Source organism: Macaca mulatta, chromosome X, assembly GCF_049350105.2.
Source record: "Macaca mulatta isolate MMU2019108-1 chromosome X, T2T-MMU8v2.0, whole genome shotgun sequence".
In the NCBI taxonomy this organism is placed as follows: Eukaryota; Metazoa; Chordata; class Mammalia; order Primates; family Cercopithecidae; genus Macaca; species Macaca mulatta.
Genome location: NC_133426.1, coordinates 143,432,376 through 143,438,375, shown reverse-complemented (window position 1 = coordinate 143,438,375; position 6,000 = coordinate 143,432,376). Strand labels below are relative to the sequence as shown.

Sequence of the window (6,000 nt, the reverse complement as noted above, 5' to 3'; positions counted from 1 at the left end):
AGTCAATATAAAGTGAATATAGTCTCGCTTTTATAGTTGCTGCTAAGAGATTTCTCAGCCTGATGACATTCCTAATACTATTATTCATTGTCAGTTTAGAAATGTACTCGGCAAACATTTCTCCCTTTACTTGCACAGAAGGCATCCAACTACTTATTGATGATGAAAGTCACTGGTCAAAGGAAGCACTCAATTTGGCTTTTTTTTCTTCTCCCATTTTTGGGACCATGTCAAATGCCACATGGATCAGCATTAGCAGCTGTCTACAACTATAATCATTTTTCTGTAATAATATCTGCATCTACTCTTAGAGAAGATGGGGCTGAGCAGGGAGGCAGGCAGTGAGAAGGAGAAGAGGAATGGAGTGACTTACATTATCACTACGCTGTAGTGATGTGTAAAAATGGAGAGCTTAGTGAAACCCCTTGGAATAATGGTAATAGTGCTTACTCAACTCCTAGTATTGGCCCACATGTCAAAACCAAGAAAAATTAATTATTTCCTCTGTTCTTTAGGAAAATATGTATTATTTTAAGTACTGAGATAGGTTTTCCACAGTCTGCAATATAGCTGAAATTGGCTTGCTCTGCACACTAGACCCCAGGACTCCTGTCATTGCCACGTCACTTGGGTTTAAGTCCAGTTCTTCTCCTTTCTAGCTGTACAATCCTGAGGAAAGTCATTTTACCTCTCTGAACTGTTTTCTATCAGAAGAATGTAGAAAATCACAGTACCTACTGCACAGGGCTGTTGTGACACTCAAAATCATGATGAGAGGATAGGACACTGTAAAGTGCTCTATGCTGCATGCAGACACTAAAGCAGCCTATAAATGTAAAGTGACATTATCTACAATGTAGTGGTAACCTTGGTTTATGTGGCTGCTGAGAGAAGCTGCAAGATCCCAAAGTGGTTTTTGAATCAACAAAGGTACATTCGATTGCATGGAATATAATTTTGCCATAAGATGTTTGCTGTGTTCTCGTGCCTTTATGCATGTGCCATCCATTCATGTGGCACAATATCTATTAAGCAAAGCAGTTGGTTAACCAGAAACCCCACCTCCCAATCAGTCTGGGTAGAAGAGTCAACTAACTCTTTTTGATGCAGAGCTGGGTGCATTCCCTCATCTTGGTGCCTCTCTTACCCTTCCCAGGCATCAGACACCTCCTGTTTTAACATGCAGGCTTCTGCAAGTAGCTCTGGCTTCCCAGGAGGAAATTGCATCTTTACCAACATGCACAAGAGAGATGGAGTGAAATGTATGTGTGGTGTGACCCCTTTACTACATGCAAACAACCAACTGGCAGCTACTTGGCTGTTGGCCACTCAAATCCTAGAGACCATTTGGCAATGAGATTGCATTTACCCCTCCTGGGGCTTACAGATATATACCGGACAGCAATTAGCTCAATCCATGGCTACACAATTTCACTCCAGCTATCCTCCACAAAAACATTTATGCATAATTCCAGCATGAATAACCAACTAATAACCCATTGTCATTGGTTGGTCACATAAGTACTGTGTATGAGACAAGCATTTCACAGATATGATACCGGGTGCATTTGTATTATATTCTCGTGAAGCACTTTGCCTCACCTTATTCTATGTTTCTCCTGACAATAATCCTGGGGAGAGGGCTAGGCATAGATAGGTGCTACCCTCCACACTTTCTAAATGATGAGATTAAGACATAGGATGTTACATGACTTGCTTCAAGTAATACAGCTGGTTAATGAGAGGCCCAAGCCTCAAACCCAGGCTTCCTGACTCCCAGTGCTTTCTCTAGATGCTGATTTGTAAACATTTATGATATGGCTTAATAAGAAAATAAGTTGGATGTAAGTGATGAGAAACAGAGAGGAGCTATCAGAACAGCCATATCACAACTACCATCTTTGTTGGCTCATCAACATGCAGCACTTCCAAGGCAAACTCTTTGATTTTTTCAATGCAAACCCTGACTACCTGCTTTAAGAAAGAAGCACTCTATGTTAACCGGCACATTTCTTTGCATTCATCAAAAAATGTTGGCTTTAACGCAGCATCTTTTTCTCCCCAGAAACCCAGCTTCTGCTGACTCCTATCTGAAATTCAGCAGCCTAACTTCCAGAATCACGTTGTGTAACCCCTACAATTTTACTGTGACATCATTAATTCCTCAGCTTCTTGGCATCTCTTTAGGAACAAGCAGGAGAAAAATCACACTGCGACAAGAGCATCTTGGGTCATTCATTAGCAGTCATGGCAGGAAAAAAATCTCAAAGAAAAACAGGGCTGTCCTTAAACAGGTTGCATTTTCTTCACTTTCCCCTGGACCGGATCGCTGCTGAGCCTACGAAAAAAAAAGAAAATAAAAAAAGCTATTTTTGTTGTTTTTACAAGCAGTAGTCCCCCCTTATCTGTGATTTTCCTTTCCACAGTTTCAGTTACTCGCAACCATGGTCTGAAAATATTATATATAATAAGGTATTTTGAGAGAGAAAGGGAGTTCAAACACATTTACGTAACTTTTATCACAGTATATTGTTATAATTGTTCCATTGTATTATTGTTGTTGTTAGTCTCTTACTCTGCCTAATTTATAAGTTTAAATTTATCAATAGATATGTCTGTATAGGGAAAAATATAATATATACATTGTTTGATGCTATCTGTGGTTTCAGGCATCCACTGGCGGTCTTGAAACAGATCCACTGTGGATAAGGGGGGACTCATATAATGAGCATGCCTGTGGGACTGCGAAATTTTGCACTGGAGAAAAGTTGCAAAGAAAACAGAGTCATGCTATTAAGCCACGAACATTGGAAGTCATTTTCATACTCCCCAGCTCTACTAATTACCGAAAATAATTATGCAACAGTAAGAGCTTTCTCCCTCATTGTGTCTGGGCTGATCATAATAGACCATCCTCAGGCAAATTTGAAGCCTGACAACTGCTTTGTTCCAAGTGGGAGACAACAGTAAACTGGGAGGAGGAGAGCATAGGGGCAGAGCCAAGAACTGGAGTGATTTAGGTTCACTCAGAAATTTCTCACATCAGAAATAGAATCAATTTCCTAATGGTTCTTCTTGTATGTTAAGCGCAAAGCAATAACAGCTCTTGTGTACCCCAATTGACTCTTAGGCTCTCCCTGAGCTGGAATAGGTAGCTCTTTGGTCAGGTAGATAAAGGTGACTTTCTTGCCAGAGAGAGGCCACTCACTTTGGTGGCAGTTCCCCCACGAGGAATCCCAGAGGTCAGCTGCAACCAATGAATCCAAGCTGCTGCTCTCAGGGAAGGGCTTACCAAGACACTACCATGCCCAACTCATTGCAATTGCTCATGGCGGGTCTCATCCTGGTACCTACATCCCATCCCTCGTTTGCTCCTTTACAATTGTTACAAGTAAAATTTATACAGAAATGCACAAATCTTAAGTGTAACATTCAGTAAGTTTTGACAAACGCATACACTGGGATAGCCCGAACTCCTATCAAGATATAGAACATTTCAATCACCCCAGAAAGTTCCCTCATGCCCCATTATGGTGAGTACAAACATACTCAGAGGCAACCACTGGTCTGATTGTTTGCAACGTAGTCTATTTCAACTGCTAAGGCAATTAGAAGCCTTTGTCAGGCAGTGCCATGATCTCCTTAGTGATTCAGAATGGGAACTGTGGTGGTTTTAAAATATGGCTGCAAATTCTTTGACACACTTCCCATTGAAAGGTGGAGTCTATGTCCCTTCCTGCTGAATCTGTGTGTCATTACTGTTTTGACCAGTAAGGTACAAGGGAAGTGATACTATGTGATTTCTAAGACTACACACAGAAGGCCATTCAGTTTCCACTATGTTCATTTAAATATTCATTATTGGACACTGACCAGCATGTAAGAAGTCTGATTACCTTGAGGATACCAAGCTGTGAGGAAGCCCAAGTCACATGGAGAGGCCACATATAGAGATTTATCTATTCAGTTGTTCATTCCTTTGTATTGCCGAGTAGAATGCCAATACATGACTGTACCACAGTTTGTTTATCCCTTCACCAGTTGACAGACATTTGGGTTGTTCCCATTTGGAGGTTATGACAAATAGAGCTGCTATGAGCATGCTCTTACAAGTGTTTGTGTGAATGTATGCTTTCATTTCTTTTCTGTTGGGTAAATTCCCAAAAGCAGCATTGCTGGAATAGAGGGTAAAGTATGCATAGTTAAATATAACACTGCTAGTTTTTTTCAAAGTGGTTGTACCATTTTACACTCCCACCAACACTGTACAAATATTCCAATTGTGCCACACCTTTGCCAACACCTGGTATTGTCAGTCTTTTTATTTTTGCCATTTCAGTGGTTGTGTAGTAGTATCTAGAGGTTTTGATTTGTATTTTCCTAATAACTAATAATGTTGAGCACTTTTTCATGTGTTTATTGGCCATTTATTATATCTCTCGGGAAGTATCTATTCAAATCGCTTTCCCATTTTAAATTGGATTATTTATCTTCTTATTATTGAGTTGTAAGCATTCTCTATACATTATAGATATAAATCTTTTGTTTTATATGTGTTGTAAATATTTTCTCTCAGTCTGTGGCTTACCTATCCATTTTCTGAATGGTGTCACTTGGTGAGAAGAAATTACAAATTTTGATAAAATCCAGTTTATCATTTTTTTCTTTTATAATCTTTGTCTTCTGTGTCCTAAGGATCCTATCCATTTTTAAGCTCAACTCCTTAACTGGTCTCAAATCTAGCCCCTCTTCTCCTCTCTTTCCCTTTTGCAAATGACCAACTCCAAGCCACCATCATCTTTTGTCAGGGCCACTGTGAGAGATCCTTAGAGATCCAAAATAGAACTCACAATTTCCAACTCTCCACCCCTGTCCCTGCCTGTCCCTCCCTCACTCTTCCCCACCTCTTTAAAAGCACTGCCATATAACTGGTCACTCAAGATAAAACCTAGAAATCATCCTGGGCTTCTCTCTCCCTCACTCCCTATGTTCAGCTCATCACTAAGTCCTTTGGATTATACCTCCTACCTATCTCTCAAATGCATGGGCATTTCTTCATCTCCTCTTCCACAACCTTAGCCCAGGCCACCCTGACTACAGCAGCAACATATATATTTATTTCTTTTTTCTTTTATTTTTTCTGAGATGGAGTCTCATTCTCTCACCCAGGCTGCAGTGCAGTGGCCTGATCTCAGCTCACTGCAACCTCGGCCTCCCGTATTCAAGCAATTCTCCTGCCTCAGCCTCCCGAGTAGCTGGGATTACAGGTGCCCACCACCATGGCCAGTTAATTTTTGTATTTTCAGTAGAGACCGGGTTTCACCATGTTGACCAGGCTGGTTTCGAACTCCTGACCTCAAGTGATCCACCCATCTCAGCCTCCCAAAGTGCTGGGACTACAAGCATGAACCATCATGTCCAGCCTACAGCAGCAACTCTTAACTACTCTCTCCAATTCCACTCTTGCTCCTTCCAAGCTATTCTCCATTGAGAAGCAAGAATGATTTTTCCATTTATCTACTACTGCCTAACAAAGCATCCCAAAACACTTAGCAGTGTAAAACAACCACCATATTTTGTGCCCCGAGAGTCCAGGGGTCAGGAGTTCGGAAAAAGCACGGCAGAGAAGGCTTTTCTCTGCTCCTCGATGTCTGGGCCTTAGCTGAAAAGAGATGAATAGCTAAGGACTCAAATTATCTGGAGGCTTCTTAACTCATGTGTCTGGCTCCTGGCCTGAGATGACTTAAAAACTTGGTTCAGCTGGGACTGTCTGCCAGAGTGCCTACATGTGGCCTCTCCATGTGGCTTGGGCTTCCTTGCAGCTTGGTATCCTCAGGGTAACCAGACTTCTTACATGCTAGTCAGTGTCCAATAATGAATATTTAAGTGAACATAGTGGAAACTGAATGGCCTTCTAGTGTAGTCTTAGAAATCACATAGCATCACTTCCCTCATACTTTACTGGTCAAAGCAGTCACAAAACACAGATTCAGCAGAAGG

At 41.2% G+C, this 6,000-nt stretch overlaps 1 long non-coding RNA gene across 1 annotated transcript in view; it reads right to left on the bottom strand.

Annotated features, from left to right (window-relative positions):
* Positions 1 to 278: 278 nt before the first annotated feature.
* Positions 279 to 6,000, bottom strand: part of LOC144338742 (uncharacterized) — a 38,245-nt gene continuing 32,523 nt past the window's right edge. The window contains exon 4 of the long non-coding RNA XR_013413090.1: positions 279 to 2,338. This is a non-coding gene — a long non-coding RNA (uncharacterized LOC144338742). The remainder of the gene's footprint in view (positions 2,339 to 6,000) is intronic.